Raw genomic sequence first — 27,377 nt, 5'->3', positions numbered from 1 at the left:
TAATTTTAAACAAACATAAGAGAAACATAGATACAGAGAGTTTGAGAATACATAATTAATAAGTTAAAGTATAAATACAAATAGATGATAATCCATATATAATAACCTCCCAAACTCATAGTGATTACAAAAAAAGGAGTAAATAAGGGAAAAAAACCCTCCAAAAAAAACCTAACCAACATGGGTCATTGCATTATGTCAAATATACACAGCAGCGTCAATAACTCCGTACCTCCATCCAAATAATTAAGGATAATACAAGTAAGGTTTAGGAAAAGTTAGTTTAGCTCATATGAAAATGTTGAATAAATGGTCTCCAAGTTTCTTCAAATTTAATTGAAAGGTCAAAAACAACACTTCTAATTTTTTCTAAACTCAAATAAGAAATAGTTTGAGAAAACCACTGAAATATGGTTGGAGGATTAATTTCTTTCCAATTCAATAGGATAGATATTCTAGCCATTAACATAACAAATACAATCATCCGCCGAGCTGAGGGGGATAAACAACTATTATCCACCATTGGTAAACCAAAGATTGCAGTAATAGGATGCAGTTGCAATTTGATATTCAGAACTTTTGAAATAATACCAAAAATATCTTTCCAATAATTTTGCAAGCAAGGGCAAGACCAAAACATGTGGGTCAATGAAGCAACTTCAGAATGATGTCTGTCACAGGTTGGATTAACATAAGTATAAAATCGAGCAAGTTTGTCCTTAGACATATGAGCCCTATGTACAACCTTAAATTGTATTAGGGCATGTTTAGCACAAATAGAAGAAGAATTGACTAATTGTAAAATTTTCTCCCACTGCTCAGTGGGTATAAGACAATGAAGTTCTTTTTCCCATTCCTTAATTTTTCCTGATACTTCTGGCTGTATTTTCATAATCATATTATAAATGATGGCTACTAAACCCTTCTGGCAAGGATTCAGAGCTAAATTTTTTTCCGTAATGTCTGTTGGACAGAATTTCGGAAAAAACTGTAACATGTTATTCAAGAAATTTCTAACTTGCAAGTATCTAAAAAAATTAGTTTTAGGCAAATTATATTTATTAGATAGCTGTTAAAAGGACATAAAACTATTGTCTAAAAAAAGATCACGAGAGAGAGGTGATGAATTTTGTCAAGAAGGAAAAGGAAAAGTATGTAAAGCTTAGGAAGTTACAATCAAACAGAGCCCTTGAGGCTTATAAAGAAGCCAGAAAAGAAATGAAGAAGGGAATTAGGACAGGCAGGAGGAGCCAAGGGAAGTCAATGTAAGTAGTTATTGAAGTGAATCCCAAAGTATTCTACAAACATCAAGAGCAAGGGGGTAACCAGGGAGAGGGTAGGACCACTCTAGAATAAAACATAGAAGAAACATAGAAACCCTACAGCACAATACAGGCCCTTCAGCCCACAAGGTTGTGCCGAACATGTCCCTAGCATAGAAATTACCTAGGGTTACCCATAGCCCTCTATTTTTCTAATCTCCACGTACCTATCCAAAAGTCTCTTAAAAGACTCCACCACCATTGCCAGCAGCCCATTCCACGCACTCACCACTCTCTGGGTAAAAAAACTTACCACTGACATCTCCTCTGTACCTACTCCCCCGCACCTTAAATCTGTGTCCTCTTGTGGCAGCCATTTCAGCCCTGGGAAAAAGCCTCTGACTATCCACAAGATCAATGCCTCTCATCATCTTATACACCTCTATCAGGTCACCTCCAGGGGGGAGCATTTGCTTGGAGGATGTGGTTGAGGTCCTTAATGAGTACATTACATCAGTATTTACCACAGAGGAGGATGTGGAGGATAGGGAGATTAGTGCTAAGCATATTGATATGCTGGGGCACTTCAAGGTAAAGGAGGAGGTAGTGTTCAATCTCTTAAGGAGCATTAAGGTGGATAAGTCCCCAGGTTCTGACGTGATATACCTCAGGTTATTGAGAGAGGCAAGAGAAAAGATTGCTGGGGCCTTGACCAATATCTTCACATTCTCTCTAACCACAGGCAAGTTCCCAGCGGACTGATGATTAGCTAATGTTGTTTCATTATTCAAGAAGGGAACCAGGGATATTCCTGGAAACTATAGACCGGTGGGTCTCATATCAGTGGTAGGGAAGTTACTGAAGAGAATTCTGAGGGATGAGCATTTGGAAAAACCATGGCCGAATTAGGGAGAGCCAGCATGGCCTTGTGCAGGCAAAATGTATCTTACTAACTTGATTGAGTTTTTTGAAGAGGAGACAAGGGTAATTGATGAAAGTAGAGCTGAGGCTGTTGTTTACATTGATCTTAGTAAAACGTTTGACAAGGTCCCTCATGGGAGGCTTACCCAGAAGATTAAGATGTATGGGACCACGGGTGAATTAGCTGTTTGGATTCAGAACCAGCTTTCCCATAGAAGCGAGAGAATAGTGGTCAAAGGGACTTATTTTAGCATGAGTCCTGTGATCAGTAGCGTTCCTCAGGGACCTGTTTGTCATATATATAAATAATCTGGATGAAAACATAGATGGGTGGGTTAATAATCTTGCATACGATACAAAGATTGGTTGTGCTGTGGATAGTGTAGAAGACCGACAAAAAATACAGATTACTTGCAGATATGGGCGGAGAAATGGCAGGTGGAGTTTAACCTGGCCAAATGGGAAGTGGTACACCTTGGCAAGTCAAATACAGAGAGACAGTACACTGTTAAGGTCAAGATGCTTAGTGTTGACGAGCAGAGAGAGATCTTGGTGTCCAAGTTTATAGCTCCCTGAAAATAGCTACACAGATTGATAGGGTGGTTACTAGGCATATGGCATGTTTGCCTTTGTTAGCCAAAAGCCACGAAGTTATGTTTCAGCTTTCTAAAACTCTAGTTAGGCCTCATTTGGAGTATTGCATACAGTTCTAGTCACCCTAATATAGGCAGTACAGTACTGTGCAAAAGTCTTAGGCACATAACCAAATTTAAGGTTGTTTTCTCTGGAGCGGTAGAAGCTGAAGGGGGATCTGACAGAGGTTTATAAGATTATGAGGAGCTTAGATAGAGTAGACAGACAATATATATTCCCAGGGCTGAAGCATCTACTACCAGCAGTCACGCATTTAAGGTGAGAAGGGGTAATTTCAATGCAGATGTGAGGAGCAAGTTTTTTTTACACAGAGTGGTGGGTGCCTGGGGTAGAAGCAGAGGCATTAAAAAAACAGTTAGGAGTTGTTTAGATGTGAATGTGAGGGAAATGGAAGGATATGGACATTTGGTAGGCAGAAGAGACTGGTTTAGTTAGCCATTTGATCACTAATTTAATTGGTTCTGCACTACATTGTGGGCAGAAGGGCCAGTTCAGTACGGCACAGTAGTGTTCTATCTTCAATGTACACAACAGTAGACAAATATACACATCCATACATAGAGAGTACACATCTGTACACAGATATACACAGAGTACACAGAGTACACACATATACAGAGTACACATCCATACACAGATATGCAGAGAGTACACAGATATACACAGAGTACACATTGGTACACAGATATACAGAGAGTACACACATATACAAAGTACACATTCATTCACAGATATGGAGAGAGTACACATCTGTACACAGATATACACAGAGTCCAGATCTGTACACAGACACCACTGAAAGTGTCACAGGGTTCATACCATCACTTAGAACAGTAACACATTCTTCAGCCCAATTGGTCTATACTGACCATGATTTCCATCTAAGCTCGTCCCATTTCCCATATCCTTCCAAGTCTTTCCTATCCGTGTACCCATCTAAGTTCCTTTCAAATGTTGTTAATGTACCATTCCTGCCTCAGCCACTTCCTCTGGCAGCTCACTTCAAGTTCACTTCCCACACTCTGTGAAAAAAAAGTGGTCCTATTAAATCTCTCCCCCCTCACTTTAAACTTCTTATGTTCTATTCCCCAGCTGGCAAAGGACCCTGTCTGCCCCCTCGGGATTGTATTCACTTCTGTAAGGTCACCTCTCAGTCTGTTACGCTCCAAGGAATAAAGTTCTTGCTCACCCACCTCCACTTATACCTCAGTTCCTCAAGTTCTGACAATATGAAACTGTAAGACCATAAGACATAGGAGCAGAATTAGGCCACGTGGCCCATCGAATCTGCCCAGCCGTTCCATCATGGCTAACTTACTATCCAGCTCAACCCTATTCTCCTGCCTTCTCCCTGTTACCTTCAGTGTTCTGACTAGCTCAGAACCTACTAACCTCCGCTTTAAATATACCGACTGACGGCCTTCACAGACATCCATGGCAATGAATTCCATAGATTCACCACGCTCTGGCTAAAGAAATTCTTTCTCAACTCTGTTCTAAATGGACATCCCTCTGGTCCTAGTCTCACCCACTATAGGAAATATCCACTCTGTCTAGGCCTTTTAACATTCGATAAGTTTCAATGAGATCCCCGCCCCCCTACTTACTCTTCTAGACTACGGTGAGTACAGGCCCACATCCATCAAACTCTCCATATACGTTACCCGTTTAATTCCTGGAATCATTCTCACGAATCTCCTCTGGAACCTCTCCAATGCCAGCATATCTTTTCTTAAATAATGGGCTTAAAACTGCTCACAATACGCCGTGCAGTCTGACCAGTGCCTTATAAAGCTTTAGCAACACATCCTTGCTCTTCCCCTTGAAATGAATTCTAACGTTGCATTTGCCTTCCTTACCACCAACTCAATCTACAAATTAACCTTTAGGGAATCTTGTACAAGTACTCCCAAGTCCCTTTGCATCTCAGATTTTTCAATTTTCTCCCCATTTGGAAAATAGTCTGTGCCTTTATTCCTTCTACCAATGCTCACAAAGGCAGCATCCGTCATTAAGGTCTCCCACCACCCAGCACGTACCTTTTTCTTCTTGCTACCATCCAGGAGAAGCTACAGGAACTTGAAGACACACATTCAACGATTCAGGATCAGCTTCTTCCCCTCTGCCATCAGATTTCTGAATGGTTCATGAACCCATGAACATTAAATCACTGTTTATGTGCTCTTTTTGCACTATGTAGTCTATATTATAATATTTCTTATTATAATTTATAGTATATTTTGCACTGTACTGCTGCCACAAATTTGACGACGTATGTCAGTGACAAATATGTCAGGATATAGCTACAGAGAGATGCCGGAGCCAATAGCATCATGAAGGACCCCACCCGCTGTTTGTTCCGCTTCCATCTGGGAGGAGATATGGAGCGCCCATGTCAGGACCTCCAGACTCAAAAACAGTTGCTTTTCCCAAGCAGTAAAGCCGATTACCACCTCCACCCACTAACCCACCCCTCCACACCCCCAACTACCACTACTTTATCATTCCTTGTCAGAGTCACCTTATGTACAGACACTCCCGTGCCTAGTGTCACTTGGTGGACATACAATCCAGCGATGTCTATAAGCTATCTTATGTATTTATATTTATTGTGTTCTTTTTATTATCGTGTCCCTTTTTTGGTTGAGTTTTTTTATGCTGCGTCGGATCTGGAGCAACAATTATTTAGTTCTCCTTTCCATTTGCATACTGGAAATGACATTAAACAATCTTAAACAATAATGAGCCTGACTTTTGATATCTCATCCGCTGAAGATTCTAAAAAATTTAATTGAACATGTTTCTTTTTTCCTATCTCCCTATTGACTCTGTTTGCCAATTCTCTGGAGTGTGAGCTGTTGAGCGTCCTGATACAGCTATGTCTGTATAATAGACTGTGGTTACACAATGATCACCTATATTTTATACTCAGTGCCCTGACTGATGAAGGGCAGTGTGTCAACAGCCTTCCTCAACACACTGACTCTGCTTACAGGGAACCATATACCTGAACACCAAGGTCCCTCTTTTCCATTACCCCCAGTGTTGCACTATCACTGTAGACTAGAACTAGAGGACAACGCTTCAAGATTCAGGGGAGTAGATTTAGTACAGAGATGAGGAGGAACTGCTTTTCCCAGAGAGTGGTGAATCTGTGGAATTCTCTGCCCAATGAAGCAGTGGAGGCTACCTCAGTGAGTATACTTAAGACAAGGTTGGATAGATTTTTGCATAGTAGGGGAATTAAGGGTTATGGGGAAAAAGCAGGTAGGTGGCGATTAGCCCATGGCCAGATCAACCATGATCTTATTGAATGGCCAGCTCCTGCTCCTATTTCTTATGTTCTTACGTTCTTATCAGAATTAAACTCCATTTGCCGTTTCTCAGCAAACGTAATCAGCAGATCAGCATGCCCCTGCAAATTTTATTGATAATCCTCTGTACTACATATTTTAGTGTCATCTGCAAACTCACTCACTGTGCCTTGTGCATACTAATCCAAGTTGTGAATATGGATGACAAGCAGCCCAGCTCTGACTCCCTGAGGGTAGTGAAGAAGGCATTTGGCAAGCTTGCCTTCATCATTTGAGGCAACGGGCTCGGATGCATCGCAGCTTGGGAGGGCAACAGCTCTGTTCATGACTTCGAGAAACCACAGAGAGTTGTGGACACCCAGCTCAGACTTGTTGCCAGGATAAAACGTCCAGCATTAGCAAAGACCCCACCTACCCCAGACATCTCTGTTTTCCCCCCTCCCTTCAGGCAGAAGACACAAAACCCAGAAAGCACATACAACCAGACTCAAGGGAAGCTTCTACCTCTCTGTTATAAGCGGTTCCCTGGTACAATGAGATGGACTTGACCTCACAATCTACTTTGTTGTGACCTTCCAACTTACTGGTCGACATGAGGACTTGGACTGCTAGAATGGGTGATGGTTTCTTCCCAGGCTGTGAATACCACCACCAAGGTCTCGTCACTAGGACTAGGAGCTGTTTACTGTTTACCTGTACACTTCACATGGATTTTAAATTATATTTTGTTAAATTATTTGGGGAATATATGTATTGCAGGTGCACCATTGTCAGGAGGAATGTTGTCTCATTTGTCTGTATATATGTACAGTCAGATGACAATAAACTTGAACTTGAACTGTTGCCTGCCTGCTCTGCACTTTATTCTGCATTCTGTTATTGTTTTACCTTGTTCTACCTCAATGCACTGTGCAATGATCTGATGTGAATGAACAGCGTGCTTTTCACTGCATCTCGCTCGGTGCATTTGACAATAATAAACCGATTCCAATTCCAAACACCGGTTAGACCACACGTGGAGTATAGCGTGCTGATGTCGACGCCCCACTATGGGAAGGTCTGGTAGGAAGAGAGGGAGTACAGTGTGTTGCCTGGAACAGAGGGCTGTGGTTTATTCTCACTGGAATGAAAACAGCTGAGGGGGTAAACTTTTCTCATAACGAGGGCCACTGATAAGAATCCTTCTCTCAGGGCAGGGGAGCCTAGAATTTGAGGGCACAGGCTGGCCGTGAAGGTGGAGGAAGTGTGCGGCAGTGAAGGGTCCCCAGTCATCTTGCATTTCAATGGCACTCGACCCGGACCCGAACCTGGCCAGGACTGTGTGGATCAGCCTCCCATGTTGAACAAAGCCATGTGCAGGTGTTCTCCATTCAGGAAATGCACCCTAACATCCCAGTCATGTAAAATCTGGATCCAGATGTAGATCAAACACCCCCACAGATATAATCTGTCCCCCAGCACAAACCCACCCACGCAATCCGAGGGGAGGCTGTACTTGAGCTGAACGCTGGCATGAAAAGGGTTAATGAGATCTGCTCGCCACTTATGTGCGGCAAATCCCACAATATCCCAATCACACATTGCCAAAAGCTCATTAACTCTTTCCTCTCCAGGGAAAGCCTGCTTCCCAGAGGAATAGCGTGTTCGGATATCCCAGAGCTAAACAGGAAAATGCAGAATATTTGAGATGCTGGAATTCGGCGGTGTAAAACCATACCGCAGCATGACTTTGCGTGCTGGTTACAATGTGTTCACAAGCTTCAGTGAGATCTGCAGAAATGTAAACCAGAGGCGGGGTAAGTTATCAGGGACGGAGCAAATGTGTACATCAAAAGGAAGGGGCAGACCGGAGAGAGGGTGAAAGCAGACGGTGTGTGGGACAGCGAGAGAGAGAGAGAGAGAGAGAGAGAGAGAGAGAGAGAGAGAGCGGGGGATGGATAGAAATGGAGAGGGAATTGGACAGAGACAAGTAGAGAGAAAATGGGAAAGTGGAGTATAAGAGAGAGGGGGAGTATTTCAGGCAGATAGACAGAAAGAGAACACCATGAGAAGAGATAAAACCTGAGAGACAGAGAGGAATAGAGAGAATGAGAGAGAGGAGGCAGGCAGACAGAGACACAGAAAGAAAGAGACTGAGTGAGGAGAATGAGAGTGAGATACAGGGAGCGATAGTAAAACGGAGGAACAGAGAGAGCGAGAGGAAAATATAGAAAATCATAGAGAGAGAAACAGAAAGAGAACAAGGCAGAATGAGAGAGACAGAGGGAGGAAAAATAGAAAGAGCGTGAAAGAGAGAGTTTCTGATTCTAATTCTAATAAGCAGAAGTCTGAGCCCCAAAACAGTCTTAACCCCTGAAAAGGAGGGACAGGCAATCCAATAATCATTGGTGTTATAGACTCATGGAGTTGAAATGCACAAGAACGGGCCTTCTGACCCAACTTCAAATCAGAATTAGAATCATCTTTAAGTCAAGTCAAGTCACTTTTATTGTCATTTCGACCATAACTGCTGGTACAGTACATAGTAAAAATGAGACAAGTTTTTTCAGGACCATGGTGTTACATGACACAGTACAAAAACTAGACTGAACTACATAAAAAACAACACAGAGAAAAAAAACTGCACGAGACTACAGACCTACCCAGGACTGCATAAAGTCACAGACTTTGATGAAGTGACACTTGTTTTGCTGGAGCAGTAAAATGCGAAGACGTACAATTACTACACAATCATGGAAACCTTTCGATATTGAATGGCCTAGATAGAGTGGATGTGGAGAGGATGTTTTCTATAGTGGGTGAAGTCTGGGACCAGACAGCACGGCCTCAGAATAGAAGGATGCTCCTTTAGAACAGAGTGGAGCAGGAATTTCTTTAGCTAAAGGGTGGTGAATCTGTGGAATTCTTTGCGCATACAGTTGTGGAAGCAAAGTCATTGGGTATATTGAAAGTGGAGGTTAATAGGTCCTTGATTAGTAAGGGTGTCAACGGCTACAGGGAGAAGGCAGGAGAGTGGGTAGAGGGGACAAATAAATCAGCCATAATGAAATGGCAGAGTGGACTCGATGGGCCGAATGGCCTAATTCCGTTTCTATGGTCAAATGGTACTATAAATTACAAAATAAGCAAATAGTGAAATTAAGGAATAATGAAGTAGAACCTTTCAGAAATCTGATGGCAGAAAAGAAGAGCTGAATTGCTGAACGTGGGTCTTCATATTCGTGTACCTCCTGGTTGTAATGAGAAAAGGGCATCTCCTGGGTGGTGAGTGCCCTCATGATGAATGTCACCTTCTTGACACACTGCCTATTGATGGTATCCTCAGCCGTGGAGCTGGCTGGCTAAGTACAACCCTCTACAGTTCCTTGTCATCCTGGGCACTGGAGCCTCCATACCAGACGGTGATGGAACCATTCAGAATGCTCTCCACTGTACATCTCTAGAAATTTGCTGGAGTCTTTGATGGCAAGCCAAATCTCCTCAACTTCCAAATAAAGTAGAGCTGGTGTGTCTTCTTCATGACTGCATCAATATGTTGACACCCAGGAACTTGAAGCTGCTCACCCTTTCCACCACGAACTCCTCGGTGAGAATTGGCGCGTGTTCTCCCAACTTCCCCTTCCTAAAGTCCACAATCTGTCCCTTGGTCTTTCAGGTGTTGCCTGCAAGGTTGCTGTTGTGACACAGCTCAGCCAGCTGATCTATCTTGCTCCTGAATGGCTCCACATTGCCGCCTGAGATTCTGCCAGCAACAGTGGAGTCATCAGTGAATTTATCAATGGCATTTGGCCTGTGCTTAAATGTTGGGCACCTTGTCTATGTCAATTTTATTGCCCATTTCTACTAATCCTAGGTGTCCCCATTAGAGCCTCTTAAACTTAGTGATTGCATCTGATACCATCACCTCCTCTGACAGTGAGTTCTAATATCAACCAGTCTCTGTTTTAAAAAAAAACTTATCCCTCTGATCCCCTTTAAAGCTCCTTCCTCTCACTTAAAACCTCTGCCTTTTTGTTCTTGTTCTTGATGCTCCTACCAAGGGGGGAGGAGGGAAAGTTCTGACTATGTCACCCTTAGGTACTCCACTGCCTCATAAAGTCAGAGTAACACAGCATTTTACTTGATAAACCTTTGGACCAATTTGTCCATGATGAACACCAGTCCCATTTGCCCACATGTGATCCATATCCTTTTAAACATTTCCCCTCTCATCTTAAATCTGTACCTTCCCCAACCCTTGGGAAAAAGACTGTGACCGTCCAAATGATCTATCATGACTTTATAAACCTCTATAATATCATCTCTTAGCCTCCTTTGCTCCAGGGAAAACAGTCCCAGTCTATCCAGTTTCTCCATATTACTCAAATCCTCCAGTCCTGGTAGCATCCTTGTCCACACCCTCTCCAGCTAAAGAACATCCTATAACTTTAGGACTTACACAGAAAATGGTAGAACCCTGAGGAGTAGGATAGAACAGAGAGATCAAAAATGGATTTGCGCCTTGGAAGGTTTCCAGGGTGCAGGCCTGGGCAGGGTTGTATGGGAGACCGGCAGTTGCCCAAGCCGCAAGCCCTCCCCTCTCCACGCCACCGATGTTGTCCAAGGGAAGGGCATTAGGACCCATACAGCTTGGCACTGGTGTCGTCGCAGAGCAATGTGTGGTTAAGTGCCTTGCTCAAAGACACAACACGCTGCCTCAGCTGAGGCTCGAACCAGTGACCTTCAGATCAGTAGACCTTATCCACTAAGTCATGAGCCAAAACACTCCTACACTCCTATAACTGGGCAACCAAAACTGCACGCAGTACTCCAAGTGCAGTTTCACCAATGTCTTGTACAGCTTCTCGGCTTCTTGGGCTCAGTATTGGAAACACAGAACATAGAACATTACAGTGCAGACCCTTCAGCCCATGTTGTGCTGACTTTTTAACCCACTCTAAGGTCAATTGAACCCTTCCCTTCCACATAGCTCTCCATTTTTCAGTCATTCATATCCCAAACTAAGATTTTCTTCAATGCCCCTATAATGTATCTGTCTCTACCATCCCTAACACTCCTCACTCTGTGTAAAAAAACTTACTTCTGACCACTCATACTTTCCTCCAATCATCTTAGAATGATGCCCCCTGATATTAACTATTTTCACCCTGGGATAAAGTCTCTGGCTGACCACTCTATCTATGCCTTTTTATCATCTTGTACACTTTTAACAAGTCACCTCTCATCCTCCTTCTTACTAATGAAGGCCAACATGCCTAACATCTCCACCATCCTGTCTAGCTGTCAAGCTCTGTTCCAGGGTTCTACCACTTGCTGCGTAAGTCCTGCCCTGGCTTCTTTTACCAAGGTGCAACACCTCACATTTCATTGACTTAAACTCCATCTACCCCACTTCCCCAGCTAATCAAAATCTCACTTAACTCTTACTTAACTCTGTCCACCCTTCTGACAAATTTCTTTAGTCAGAGCATGAAAGGTTACAGGGTGAAGGCAGATTAATGGGGTTGAGAGGGAAAATGGATCAGCCATGATGAAATGGCGGAGCAGACTGAATGGACTCCAGGGAAATCAAGCCCAGCTTTTTCCCTGTCAATCCCCATAAGTGTATATATAGATAGACCCCATAGATAGGTAGTTAAGAAAGTTTTGGCACATTGGCCTTCATATATCAGGACACTGAGTACAGGCTTGGGATGTTGAAGTTGTATAAGATTTAAGTTAGTCTTGTTAAGTTGGTGAGGCCGAATTTGGAGTATCGTGTGCCATTGTGGTCACCTACCAACAGGAAAGATATCCTGTTGGTTTCATGGAGAAGGCAGGAGAATGGAGTTGAGAGGCATAATAAATCAGCCATGATGGCGAGGCAGTCGATGGGCCGAATGGCCTAATTCTCTTCATCTGTCTTATGGTCTTATAGCGATAGGTTTGAAAGAGTGTAAAGAAAATTTACAGGGACGTTGCCAGGACTTGATACCTGAGTTAAGGGGAAAGGTTAGGACATTATTCCCCCGGAGTGTGGGAGAATGAGGGGAGATCTTACAGAGGCATACAAAATTATGAGGGGTATAAATGGGGTCAATGCAAGCAACTCTTCCCCTCAGGCTGGACGACTAAAACTAGTGGTCATGGGTCAAGGGTGAAAGGTGAAATGTTTAAGGGGGGATTCTTTCACTCAGAGGATGGTGCGAGTGTGGAGCGAGCCGCCAGCCGAAGAGACAGATGCAATGGGACTTGACAACGTTATAGATAGGTACATAGATGGGAGGGGTATGGAGGGTGGTAGTCTGAGTGCAGGAAAATGGGACTAGGCCAACATGGACTAAATGGGCCAAAGGGCCTGTTTCTGTACTATAGTGCTCTGTGTCTCTATGACTATATGTGAAGTAATTCAAACCACCTCCTTCTCATAGTGTGGGTGACTAGAACAGAAATGGGTAATCCCAAGGTGATACCGACCGTCTTTCACTGAGGGAACTCCAGCTAGTGAACAGTTAAGGTTTAAGATCGGGCAACGAGGAGGGCAGATGATGTGCTGCCCACTATTGTGAGAGGATTTGCATTCAGGCCTTCAAGTGGTAGAGTCACGTAGCATGGAAGCAGGACCAAAGAGGTATTCTGACCACGGTCCCTCCTACCTTGACCCATTGAATTGAATTGACTTTATTACTTACATCCTTCATAGACAATGAGGAGTAAAAATCTTTATGTTACATCTCCGTCTAACGTGCAATGCGCAATTTATAGTAATTTATAATAATTATTATGTACAACAGGATAGTCTATATAACATAGAAATACAGTTGTATCAGTGTGAATTAAGCAGTCTGATGGACTGGTGGAAGAAGCTGTCCAGGAGCCTGTTGGTCCAGGCTTTTAAGCTGTGGTACCGTTTTCCAGTTGGTAGCAGCTGGAACAGTTTGTGGTTGGGGTGACTCGGGTCCCCAGTGATCCTTCGGGCCCTTTTTACGCACCTATTGCTGTAAATGTCCTGAATAGTGGGAAGCTCTACATCTACCAATGCACTGGGCTGTCTGCACCACTCTCTGCAAACTCCTGTGATTGAGGGGAGTACAGTTCCCATACCAGGCAGTTTTCCAGCCAGTCAGGATGCTCTCAGTTGTGCCCCTGTAGAAAGTTCTTAGGGTTGGGGGGCCTATAACAAACTTATTCAACCGTCTGAGGTGAAAGAGGCACTGTTGTGCCTTTTTCACCACACAGGCAGTATGTACAGACCACGTGAGATCCTTGGTGACATTTATGTCGAGGAACTTAAAGCTGTTCACCCTCTCAATGCCAGATCCATCGATGATAATAGGAGCTAGCCTGTCTCCATTCCTCCTGTAGTCCACAACCAGCTACTTTGTTTTTGCGACGTTGATGGAGAGGTTGTCTACTTCACACCACCGTGTCAGGGTGATGATTTCTTCTCCGCAGGCTGCCTCGTTATTATTTGAGATTAGGCCAATCAGTGTAGTGTCATCAGCAAATTTAATTAGCAGATTGAAGCTGTGGGTGGCGACATAGTTACGGCTATACAGAGAGTAAACAAGGGGGCTCTATTTGCCCATGTTTGGGCCATATCCCTCCAAGCCAGGCATTTCCAAGCTTCTTTTAATGCCATAGACCAATAACATTAGGCAAGGGGTCCACAGACCCTAAGTTGTTGACCCTGGCTCTAAACCTTTCCTATCCATGTGGCTGTCCAAATGTCTTTTGAATGTTGTTACTGTACCTGCCTCAACCACTTCTTATAAGGCTGCAAGATATAGGAGCAGAATTAGGTTATTACCTGTATTCCTATGTCCCTCTGTTCTACAACATACCCCAGAGCCCTGTTGTTCACTGTGAAAGTCCTTCCATGATTTAACTACAACAGCTTATACCTAGTTTAATTAAATTCCATTTGCCATTCCTTGGCCCACTTACAGTGCCTAGCTGGTCAAGATCCCTTGGTAAAATTTGATAACCTTCTTCACTTTCTGAGATGCCATCCAATTTTTTGTCATCTGCAAACACGGTAACCATACCTTGTGCATTCACGTATAAATCTTAGGATCCTAGAAGTAGGTTTATTGCCAGTGACATCTGTTGTGAAATCTGTTATTTTGTGGCAGCAGTACAGTGCAAGACATAAAAAATTACTAATTCAAAATAAAAAAATAAATCAACAAATAGCACAAAAGAGGAACAGCGAGGTAATGCTCATGGGCTCATGGATCACTCAAAAATCTGATGGTAGCGTGGAAAAAGCTGTTTCTAAAATGCTGTGTGTGAGTCGTCAGGCTCCTGTACTTTCTCCCCAAAGGTAATAATGAGAAGAGGACATATCCCTTATGGTAAGGGTTCTTAATGGTGGATGCTATCTTCTTGGGTCACCATCTCTTGAAGATATTCTTGATGGAGGAAGGGTTATGCCCAGGATGGAGCTAGCTGAGTCGACAATCCTCCACGTCCTCTTGTGATCCTGTGGATTGGTGTCTCCGGACCAGTGGTGATGCAGCCAATACTCTCCACCCTACATCTGTAGATATCTGCTAGAGTCTATGGTGACATACCAAATCTCCTCTAAACTCTGAATGAATTTTAGCAGCTTTAAAATTATATAAATAATGAATGATGAACAAGAAAGGTGTCAGATCGACCCCTGTGGCACAGTGCTTCTCACAAACCTCCAGTCTGAGAAACAACCCTCAATCATTACCCTCTGCTTCCAAATGTCGAGTCAGCTGTGAATCCAATTTGTTATCTCTCCCTGGATCCCTTGTGATCTAACCTTTCAGACTAGCCTATAATACTTAACAAGTTGGAAAATCGACCATACGCTGAGTTCCCACATAGCAGAAAATGCTGCAAAGATGGATTGTTCCAACATAATAGATAGACTGGAGAAACATTTCAAATCTTTCTTAAACAATCGTGCAATCAATGCCAGCAAGACCAAGGAACGGATTGTGGACTTCAGGGAGGGGAAATGGGGAGAACACACACCAGTCCTCTTTGAGGGGTTAACAATGGAACTTCAAGTTCCTGGACATCAGCATCTCAGAGGATCTGTCCTGCACCCAACATACAGTTTTAATGCAATTTTGAAGGCACACCAGAGCCTTTACTTTCTCAGAAATAGAGATTCAGGATTCAAGAGTCTGACAGATTATATACATGTATGGTGAAAAGTTTCTATAGTACGGTGAAGAGCATCCTGATTAGTTACATCACAGCCTGGTATGGAAACTCCAAAGCCAGGAATGCAAGGGTTGCAGAGAGCCAGATCCATCACCGGTGTAGCTTGCCTCACTAGAGGAACATCTACAAGAGCCGATGTCTCGGGAAGGTGATGTCATCACCGGGGGCCCTCACTATTCAGTCAATGCCTTCTTCATGATGCTGCCATCAGGCAGGAGATACAGGAGCCTGAAGACTCACTCCTCAGGGCTCAACAACGGTTTCTTCCCAACCATCATCAGGTTCCTGAACCAACCTGGAAAACCCAAATACCACCTCGGAATATATTTCATTTACTCTCTCTCAATTTGCTCTAGTGTTGTTTATACTTCTCACTGGCTTAGCATAAAGCCCAGTGTAATCAAAGACCCCACCTACCGCAGACATTCCCTCTTCTCACCACTCACACTCTCCCAGAAGATACAAAGTCCCAAAAGCATGCCACCAAGATCAAGGACAGCTTCTACCCCACTGAACAGATCTCTTACACAATAAGATGGATTCTTGGCCTTGTATTGATCTTGCACATTATCATTTACCCGCACTGCACTCTTTCGGAAGCTGTTACACTTCATTCTGCATTGTTATTTATGCTTTACCTTGCTCCACCTCAGTGCACTCCGCAATGATCTGATCCCAATGAGCAGTACGCGAGACAAACTTTTCACGGTATCTCGGTACATGGGACAGCAATAAAGCAATAATGCCATGTTCCTCATGTTCTATAAGTAATGCGTGACTAATACAAATTTCAGATTAAATTAACTCATGTCTGTGCAAAAAGCTCATTTTGTTGGCATTAAACACAATACACTTGAACTTCAAAGTGAGACTTCATTACAAGTCCTACCCCAGCTTACAGGGCCATGCATTTAAGGTAAGAGGGGGTAAGTTCAAAGGAGACGTGCAACACAAATTTAACTTTACACACAGAGTGGTGGGTGCCTGAATGTGCTGCCGGGAGGTGGTGGAGGAAGCAGATATGATAGAGGTGTTTAGGAGACTCTAGGCACATGAATGCACAGAGAATGAAGGGGTAGGGATCATGTTATGGACTTCATTATGATCTTGCACCTTATTGTCCACCTGCACTGCACTTTCCCGTAGCTGTTAGGCTTTGTTCTGCATTCTGTTATTTTACCTTGTTCTACCTCATTGCACTGTGTAATGATCTGATCTGTATGAACAGTGCGCCAGACAAACCTTTCACTGACAAAATGCCGGTGGAACGCAGCAGGTCAGGCAGCGTCTATAGGGAGAAGCACTGTCGACGTTCCGGGCCGAGACCCTTCGTCAGGACGTCGACAGCACTTCTCCCTATAGATGCTGCCTGGCCTGCTGCATTCCACCAGCATCTTGTGTGAGTTGCTTGAATTTCCAGCATCTGCAGATTTCTCCATGTTAAACATTTCACTGACTTTGGTACAAGTGACAATAATAAACTAATTCGAACGTCCAAGCAGAAAGAATTAATTTAGTTAGGCATTTAATTACTGATTTAATTAGTTCAGCAGAGTATCGTGGGCTGATGGGCCAGTTCCTGTGCTGTATTCTGCTAAGACTGATATTAACAAATAAAGTCTGGGTTAATGCTAATATTCTTTTGAAAGATTTTATTGCAGATGAGTTTTTAAATGCCATAGATAGTACAGAGGGTGATGGGGTACAGGAGTGAGATAGACCAGCTCTGGCTGAATGGTGACGAAACAACCTCCTTGCACTCAACTTCAGTAAGACCGAGGATTTGACTGTGGACTTCAGGAAGGATAAGTCCAGGGAATACACACCAGTCCTTGCTGAGGGATCAGCTATGACCACTTTAAGTTCCTGGGTGTCAACATCTCAGAAGATCTATCCTGGGTCCAACATATTGATGCAATTTCGAAAAGGCTTGACAGCAGCTATATTTCTTTAGGATTCTGAGGAGATTTAGTATGTCACCAACGACTCTAGCATATCTCTACAGATGCACCGCGGAGAGTATTATAACTGGTTACGTCACCATCTGGAATGGAGGGGCCACGAACCAGGATCAGAAAAAGCTGCAGAAAATTTCACACTCAGCCAGCTCTGTTATGGGCACTAGCCTCCCCAGCATCGAGGGCATCTTCAGATAGCGATGCCTCAAAAGGGAGGAATCCATCATGCAGGACCCCTTTCACCCAGGACCTGCCCTCTTCTCATTGCTACCAAGGTGGAGGAGGCACAGGAGCCTGAAGACGCACACCCGGTGTTTTAGAAACAGTGTCTTCCCCTCCACCATCTGATTTCTGAATGGACAATGAACCCTTGCTCACAACCTCACTTCCTCACTGTTTTCTTTTTTTCTCTCTTATTGCACGACTTATTTAACTTGTAATTTATTATTTAGTCATTTATAGTTTATTATGTATTGCACTGTACAATCTGATCACAAAACTACAAATTCCACAACATATGCCAGAGATATTAAACCTGATTTGATGAAGATTCTGACATAAGGTATATGGCACACTTGCCCTCACCAGTATAAGGGTCAGGAAGTTAGGATGAAGCTGTGTAAAACTCCAATCAGGCTTCACTTAGAGTTCTATGTAAATTTATTATCAAAGTATATATTTGTCACCATATACAACCCTGACATTCATTTTCTCGTGGGTAATCACTGTAAACACAAGAAACACAGTCAATAAAAGACTGCACTCAACAAGATGGACAACAACTAATGTGAAAAAAACACAGCAATCTAGGCAAGGTTCGATGCACTGGTTAGACAATTTAAACACCAGTCCAGTTCAAAGGCAAGAGCCAATTTCCCTCACTCTCCATGATGGTCACTCCTTTCTCCAGGGCGCCAGAACCTTTCGCTGCTATTATGATAAGTCGATTTAAACACTGGCCTGGATAGACTGAAAAAGACAAGGTGTCAGCTGGGAGGAGAGCCGTTCTCCACGAATGTCATCTCCATGGCGCTGAGGCTATGAAGACTGCCCCGAGTGCTGTGCTCCGTGCCTGCGAATGCGGTGAACCAATAAGCAAGGCTTTGGGCCTACTCCGGGCTGCTCTGGGCTCCGATCTGCGGAATCACTTCCAGTTCGGAATGCTGTTATTCGCTTCAATTGTTTACATGATTTATATTTTTGATTCTTTCTCCTGCACATTGAGCGCTGGTTTTTTATTATTTTTTTGATTATCTTTTTCTTTTAATTTGGCTCTTCTGGGTTTCTTGCTTTGTGGCTTTCTGTGAGCAAACGAATCTCAAGGTTGTATAATTTATACATTCTTCGATAATAAATGTGCTTAAATCCTGAATCTTGAATCTTGAAAATACAAAAAGGAGAAAAAGAAATTACAATAATAATAAACAAATAAGTAATAAATATTGAGAACATGAGATGAAGAGTCCTTGAAGTTGAGTCCATAAGTTGTGGGAACAGTTTAGTGATGGGGCAAGTGAAGTTGAATGAAGTTATCCCACCTGGTTCAAGCTTGATGGTTGAGGGGTAATATCTGTTCCTGAAGCTGGTGGGGTGAGTCCTGAGGCTCCTATACCTTCTTCCTGATGCAGCAGTGAGAAGAGAGCATGGCCTGGATGATGGATGCTGCTTTTCTGAGACAGTGCTTCGTGTAGATGTGCTCAATGGTAGGGAGGGCTTTTGCCATGATGGGCTGGCCCATATTTTCTACTTATTGTAGACTTTTCCATACAAGGGCACCTGTGTTTCAATAGCAAGCTGTGATGCAACCAGCCGGTATACTCTCCACCACACATCTATAGGAGTTTGTCAAAGTTTTATGATATGCTGAATCTTTGCAAACTTCTAAGAAAGTTTCTTCATAATGGAACTAATGTGGTGAACCTAGGATAATTCCTCTGAAATAATAACACCAAGGAAGTTAAAGTTGCTGACCCTCTCTAAATCAGATCCCCTGATGAAGACTGGCTCATGGACCTCTGGGCCCTTCTCCTCAAGTCAATAATCATCTTGTTGGCCTTGCTGATGTTGAGTGAGAGGGCAGTGCTGTAGTACCACTCAGCCAGATTTTCTATGTGCAGATTTGTCTCCACCTTTGATTTGGCCTAAGCAGTAGAGTTGGCAAACTGAAATATGGCATCAGAGCTGTGCTTAGCCTCACAGTCGTGAGTATAGAGTGAGTAGAACAGAGGGATAGCCTTGTGAGAGAGATCGTGGGGGAGATGTTGCCAATCCAGACTGACTGCAAGAGAGGAAATCGAAGATTCAGTTGCACAAGGAGGTACTGAGGCCGGGGACTTGAAGCTCATTGATTAGTTTTGAGGGGATGATAGTATTGAATGCAGAGCTGTGGTCAGTGAAGAATGTTGTGTTCAGTTCTGGGTGCCCCATCACAAGAAGGATGTGGAGGCTTTGGAGAGGGTGCAGAAGGGGGTTACCAGGACAACAGGGTATGAGCTATAAGAAGTTACTGGATAAATTTGGTTTTGTTGGTATTTGGAATATTGTGAGTATATTTGGGTCCTGTATCCAAGGAAGGATGTGTTGGCCCTGGAGAGGGTTCAGAGGAAGATCACAAGAACGATCCCAGGAATGAAGGACCAGCACAGTATGGGCACTTCAGCCCATGATGCCATGTCTAGGTTTTAACCAACTTCAAGACCTCTAACCCGTCCCTCTTACATAGACCTCAATTTTCCCTTCATCTGGGAGTCTACTATATGTCCCTAAAATCTCTGCCTTTACCACCACCTTTGGCAGTATGCTCCACGCTCCCACCACTCTCTGCGTAAAAAAACGTCATCTCTCACATTCCCCCTGTTCTTTCCTCCACACACCTTCAAAGGATGTCCTCGCATATTAAGCATTGCATCTCTGGTTGTCCACTCTATCTATGCCTCTTATCATCTTATACACCTCCATTATGTTACTTCTTACCCTCCTTCGTCCTAAAGAGAAAAGCCCTCACTTGCTAAAGCACGCTCAAGGGTTGATTACCTGGACCAGTTGATGTCTCTGAGCCTGTACTCAGTGGAGGATGAGGGGGGAATGCCATTGAAACCTCCCAGATACTGAAAGGCCTGCACAGAGTGGACATGGAGAGGGCATTTCCATCAGCAGGAAGTTCTAGGATTCAAGGACACAGCCTCAGAATAAAGAACTGCGACCAGGAGGATCCTTTCAAGCAGGGGTGGAATTCGTTGGCACAGAGGGCAGTGGGGGCCAAGGCAGAGATTGATAAGTTCCTGACTGACTTGTCTTCAATTATGACTTTGTTTCTTTGTCGCTGCCATCTTGCCTTTTTCACTGTATACTTTTACATATCATTTATATTCCGTGTGTTGGACCTACGAGCCTGTGTTGCTTTTACAAGTAAGTTTTTCATCATGCCTGCACCTCAACATAATTGTGCACAGGACAGTAAACTTGACTAGGGAAGTGGTAACTGGTTTATTATACCATAATTAGCTACATATACCATGGTATAGAGGAAAAACTTTGTCTTGCTTGTCATCCATACAGTAGATTGAGGTAATACAAGAGCAAAGCAATAACAGAACAATGGATTATTTGCATCTGTATTTACTCGGAAGATGGACACAGAGTGTATAGAATTGAAGCAAAGCAGCAATGAGGTCATGGACCCTACAGATTACGAAGGAGGAGTTGTTTGCCACCTTGAGGCAAATTAAGGTGGATAAATCCCCAGATATTTCTTTGGACATTATGGAAGGCTTTTGCAGAAATTACAGGGGCACTAGTAGAGATATTCTAAACATACGGGTGCAGTGCCGCAGGATTGGAGGATAGCTAATGCTGTTCTGCTGTTTAAGAAAGGCTCTAAAAATAAACCGGGAAATTATAGGCTGGTGAGCCTGACATCAGTAGTGGGAAAGCTATTGCAATGTATACTAAGGGACCGGAAATATGAGTATTTTGATAGGCAAGGACTGATTAGGGATACTAAGCATGGCTTTGTGTGTGGTAGGTTGTACCTAACCAGTCTTGTAGAGGTTTTTGAAGAAGTTACCAGGAAAGTCGCTGAAGGTAAGATAGTGGATGGTGTTTACAGGGCTCTTCCGCCGGGGACCTATGACTATTGGGCGGGGATTCTCTCTGCTGAGGGTGTATCCGACCTCCGCCAGGCTCGTGAAGTCTGCCCGGCGAACTGGGACCTCCTGCGTCCAATCCATCCATCCAATGTCTCCTCAGCAATCGGGGGATGTCAGGTTCTGCAGCTGGCCCCGATAGGATTACCTTCGAGCAGCTTCGCCGCACAGACCCGTAATTTCTGGCGGCTTATTGCAATATTATTCTTAGTCTAGGTGATCTTCCCTCCCCTTTAAAGCATTCCCGGATTACCCTGGTACCCAAGCACTCTGGCGACTTGTCCTCTCCTTCTGATTTTCGCCCTGTTAGTATTTCTTCCATACTCCTTAGGGCCTTCCATCGTGTCCTGGCGTTCAGATGGTCTGCTGTTTTGAACTTGCCCTCTTTGCAGTTTGGATTTCTACAGTGCGACGGCACGTTCGAGGCGGTGACTCTGCTGGATTGCGTGCTGAGGAGAACAAGGGAGCGACGCCTGGATACGGCGATGGCATCCATCGATGTTTCCAAGGCATTTGACAAGCTCTTCCATGGGAGGCTGGTCAGGAAGGTTCAGTCACTTGGCATTCAAGATGAGGTAGTAAATTGGTTTAAACACTGGCTTTGGGGGAGCAGCCAGAGACTGCTGGTAGATGGCTGCCCCTCTGACTGGAGACCGGTGACTAGCGGTGTGCTGCAGGGATCAGTGCTGGGTCCACTGGTGTTTCTCATCTATATCAACAACCTGGGTGACAACATGGTTAACCGGATCAGCAAATTTGCAGACGACACCAAGATCAGGAGTGCAATGGACGGACCGTGAGGAGGACCATCAGAGCTTGCAATGGGATCTGGAACTGCTGGAAAAATGGGTTGAGAAATGGCAGATGGAATTTAATTCAGACAAGTGCAAGGTGTTGCACTTTGATAGGACCAACCACAGTGAACAGTAGGGCACTGAAGAGTGCGGTAGAACAAAGGGGGCTGGGAATACAGTCCATTGAATGTGGCGACACAGGTAGATAAGCTCATAATGAAAGCTTCATAACTCAAAGTATTGCGTACAGGAACACGCTGGAGGAACTCGGCAGGTCCAGCAGCATCCGTGGAAACATTGACTGCTCATTTCCACGGATGCTGCCCGACCTGCTGAGTTCCTCCAGCATGTTGTGCACATTGCTTTGGCCCCAGTGTCTGCAGTCTATTTTGTACTGAGTACAGGAGATGGGATGTTACATTGACGTTTTTATGGCCTAATTTGTAGTATTGTGTGCATTTTTGGTCACATACTTACAGGAAAGATGTAAATAAGGTTGAAGGAGTACAGAGAAACTTTACAAGGATGTTGCCAGGTCTGGAAGACCTGAGTAATAAGGAAATATCGAAAAGAGAGGACTTTATTCCTTGGAACATTGAAGATTGAGGAGAGACTTGATAGAAGTATACAAAATTATGAGGGGTATAAATAGGGTAAATGCAAGCAGGCTTTTTCCACTGAAGTTTAGTAGGACTACAAGTAGAGGTCATGGGTTAAGGGTGAAAAGTGAAATTTTAAGGGGAACAGGAGAGGAAACTTCTTCACTCAGAGTGTCGTGGGAGTGTGGAACAAGCTGTCAGCGCAAGTAGTGCATGCAAGCTTAATTTCAACATTTAAGAATAGTTTGGATAGGTACATGGATGGGAGAGGAATGGAGGGCTGTGGTTCAGGTGCAGGAGATGGGACTAGGCAGCTTAAATGGTTCATCATGAACTAGATGAGTGGAAATGCCTGTTCTGGGGCTGCACTTTTCTATGACTCTAATAAATAGTTACAAAGAAAGTGCCGTGCAGGCAGGCAATAAGGGCCACATCGAGGTACATTGTGAATTCAAGAGTTCATCTTTATTGGAAAGGATATCCATTCAAAAGTCTTATAACGGTAGGGTAGAAGCTGTCCTTGAGACTGGTGGAACGTGTTTTCAGGCTTCGGTATCTTCTGCCTGATTGGGGGGCGGGGGGCGGAAGAGAGAATGTAAGAGTATGAAAAGAGAGAGGGGAGAGCATGGTCTTTGATTACGCTGGCTGCTTTACTGAAATAACGTTGCTACTTCAGGAAGCTAGAATCCACGAAGAATTTGAAGACATTCACACCCATCTTGAGTGTCGCAATGAACATGAAGATTTGGAGGATGCAACCATCAAAAGCATTGTATGAAGGCACTAGGTGTCTGCAGCTTTGCAGTCAATCAAAAGAACATGGCAACATACACTGAATGAATGCATTAGGAACTAATACACCATTGTAACTACTGTAGTAGTGTTTTAATTTGTTCAGAATTTCATTCAGAAACAGAATTTATACTTCGATAAATGCTAGTTTATCTTTTTAATATTTGTTTAACTATTTCCATGAAACTTCAGCTAATTGAGGCAGTTATTTAACTGGGCGAAAATATACTGGTCTTGATGTGTCCCAATTAATTGGAATTCACTGTGTTTATTGTTGTATTTATTATTGTCATGTGCACTGTTTACTCTGTGAACTTCATACGTTCCAAGAACTTCACTGCACCCCTTGTGCATATGACAATAAACAAACTCTTTTGCCCACGAAGTTGTGGCTGAGTTAATTAAACCAGTACTGAAAATCCCAACTAAACTAATTCACTTCTGCCTACAAGTCTCTCCATTTCACTGCACATTAACGTGCTGACCGAAGAGCTTCTGATATACCTCGACCATACCTGCCTCCACCACCACTCCTGGTAGCACATTCTAGGCACCCATCTCTGTGCAGTAGAAAACTTGCCCCCACACATCTCCTTTGAATTTATCCCCTATCACCTTAATGCCCTGTAGTATTAAACATTTTGACCCTGGGTTGAAGATTCTGACTGTCTATCCCATCTCGGCCTCTCAGAATTTTATTAACTACATCCTTCAGCCTCTGCCACTCCATAGAAAACAACCCAAGTTTGTCCAAACTCCCCTATAGCTGGTGCCCTCTAAGCCAGGCAGCATCTTGGTGAATCTCTTCTGCAACCTCTTGAAAGCCCCCACACCCTCCCTGTAATGGGGTGACCAGAACTGCACACAGAACTCCAAGTCCAGCCTAACTGAAGTGTTACCCAGCTGCAGTATGACTTCCTGAGTCTTATGCGCGATGCCCCGACCGTACCCACTCCCAATATGGGGTTCCTCCTGCCAGAGCTTTGTAAGGTGCTGTACAACAATGTTGTGAAAAAGAGTAAGTGATGAGAGTTGGCTACCATTGTCGTAAGTGTGCTATTGGACTGAAATCTCGCTGCCTGTTCCGGGACAGGGGTTGTATTATCTCCGGAGGCCGAAGAGAATGCGCTGTTGCGCCGGCTACCGGCGCAGGGTCGGGTCGCTGTCTTTTCCATTCCCTCCCCCGGCCGGACGAGAGGCAGGGAATGTGCTTCCCATTCTGGCTCATACAGGAGACGATTTTATTCTCTATTTTTCTTCCCGCGATGATAATTTCTTGGAAGAGGTAGACTTTCTCTCTCTCTGTCTGCCTGTGCGCTAGGGAGCATGCCTCCTGTTCTCTGAAGAGACTAACATCCACGCACCATCTGAGATAGAATTCGGCAACAGAATTGCCTGGGGAAATATAGCCCAGGGATTAACCGCTCCTACAGATTCCAACCCTTCAGAACGCATTAATAGACTATTTATAAATATAAAATACTCGTTTAATCATTGTCATACATTTTAATGTCATCTTTAGGAAAATATTTTGCGCATAACTGCTTGTACGTGGATTTTAATTTCAAGGTATACCATTTGTTCTATTATACAGCAGTACTGGAATATAGACAGGTTACTAGTTTGTTTTATACCTGTTACTTGTGTGACACATCTCGTTTCAACTCAATTACACACGCGGGAAATGATACAACAAGTTCTGCAGATGCTGAAGGTCCGAAGCAACAAAATATGCTGCCGGAACTCGGCCGGTCAGGCAGCGTCCATGGAAACGAACCAACAGCTGACGTTTGGGGCCGAGACGCTTCTTCGGGACGGGAAGGGAAGGGGGAAGAAAGCAGAATGAAGAGGTGGGGGTGGAGAAGGAGAAGCCAGGTGGGTGGAAAAGGTAAAGGGCTGGAGATGAAAGAGAGCAGAGTGGACCAGAGGAGAAAGGGAAGGAGGGGGAGGTGATAGGCGCGTGAGAAGAGGTAAGAGGCTGGAGTGAGGTATAGAAGAAGGGGGAAGGGGGAATTAAAGGATATACATTAATTGTATAATCTTTAATATATACACAGCCAATTACTTTCATTATATAGCCTGTTTAGTTTTCATTGTGCATTTTCTATATAAACTCTGTGCACGTTCTATATGAACCAGCTACTTTTATTGTACTGTATAGTCTGTTTAATATATGATTGTTCAATATACTGCATATAGTTCCATTACATTTTATTACGATTTTATTATCTGGATTCATTACGTGGTTTCAATGCATAGTTAAATTATATAATGCCATCTTATAGTTTCAATATATATAGATTCATTATATAGATTGATTAAGTAGTTTCATTATATAGTTTATTCCATAGTTTTATTACACTCTGCTTTTACAGGACTGTGCAAAATTCTCAGACACATAAAAACATCGTAAAACGAAGATGCTTTCAAAAATAATGAAGTTACTAAATATTAAAATTTTATTATAAGGAGCTGAAAACAGTAAAATGAAACTAAATCAAATCAATATTTGCTGTGGCCACCCTTTGCCTTTTAAACTGCATCCATTCTCTTAGACACACTGTCGTGCAGTTTTTTAAGAAAATCGGCCGGTAGATTGTTCCAAGCATCCTGGAGAACTTGCCTGTTCGCCGTTTCACCGGCTTCTGTCTCTCCAGGTAATCCCAGACAGCCTTGATAGTGTTGAGATCAGGGCTCTGTGGAGGCCTTATCATCTGAAATCATATTTTAAAAATCTAGTGTGCCTAAAACTTTTGCACAGTACTGTATATGCTTCCATGACTTGGCTGATTTCGAGTTTCATTATATGGTTTCATTAAACATTGTCATTCTACAGATCATTTATTTTACATATAATTGTACCTTTATATATAAAACAGCTACTTTCACTATATAGCCTGCGTTTAATATATAAACCCAGCTAATATTCATTTGGTATAGAAACTAGTTACTTCCATCGTGTAGTCCGTATTTAAAATATATTTTTTTAATTTTATATATGCAAAACTCTTCTTTCTAACTCTTTTTATGGCTAACGTGGCATTCCATTGTACAGTAACAAGATCTGCTTTAAATTTAACTCAATACCATCTCTCGCCCCTTCTTCCTTTAGCCTCACTCTCCTTGTCAAACCTCTCGCTCTCTCTCCGTTTCGTCGTTCATTTCAATGTCAACAATTGTCCTCCACTTACAACGTTTTACATTTCTACAGTACACTGTTAAAGCTCGATGTTTTAAATCTTTAATTCCCTTCTGTGAATTTTTTTATTTGTATGGATATAAAACGTACTTAGAGTTAAAATGTTTTTAATAAATATTATTATTTGTAAAATAAATTATACTAAAAGAATCTGACTGAAATATATACGGCCTGGTTTTTCCATAAATATAGAAGTATTGTAGGGACAGCTAAGCGTTTAAATGAAAATATATAATCAAAATATAACAATAGATAACATGAAATCTTAACGCCAGTTTATATGAATATAGAACTGCCTTTCAGTATGCACTTGAAAAAAATACAAATAACATAAACATATAAACAAAATATCTTTCTATGGATTTGTAACTATACATTTGAATGAAATTAAACGTAACATCAACTTAGATATATAATACATTTATGCAATGTTATTTCAAACATTTGAATAAAATATTAATTATTATGAATATGAAATGCATTTATAATTGTTTAATTGATATACAAATACAAATTATATAGAATATCCTACATAATATATAATGTTTTCTGCAAG

Source organism: Hemitrygon akajei, chromosome 1 (genome assembly GCF_048418815.1).
Source record: "Hemitrygon akajei chromosome 1, sHemAka1.3, whole genome shotgun sequence".
Classification (NCBI taxonomy): domain Eukaryota; kingdom Metazoa; phylum Chordata; class Chondrichthyes; order Myliobatiformes; family Dasyatidae; genus Hemitrygon; species Hemitrygon akajei.
The sequence above is the reverse complement of the archived record's forward strand: the minus strand, read 5'-3'. Positions refer to the sequence as shown.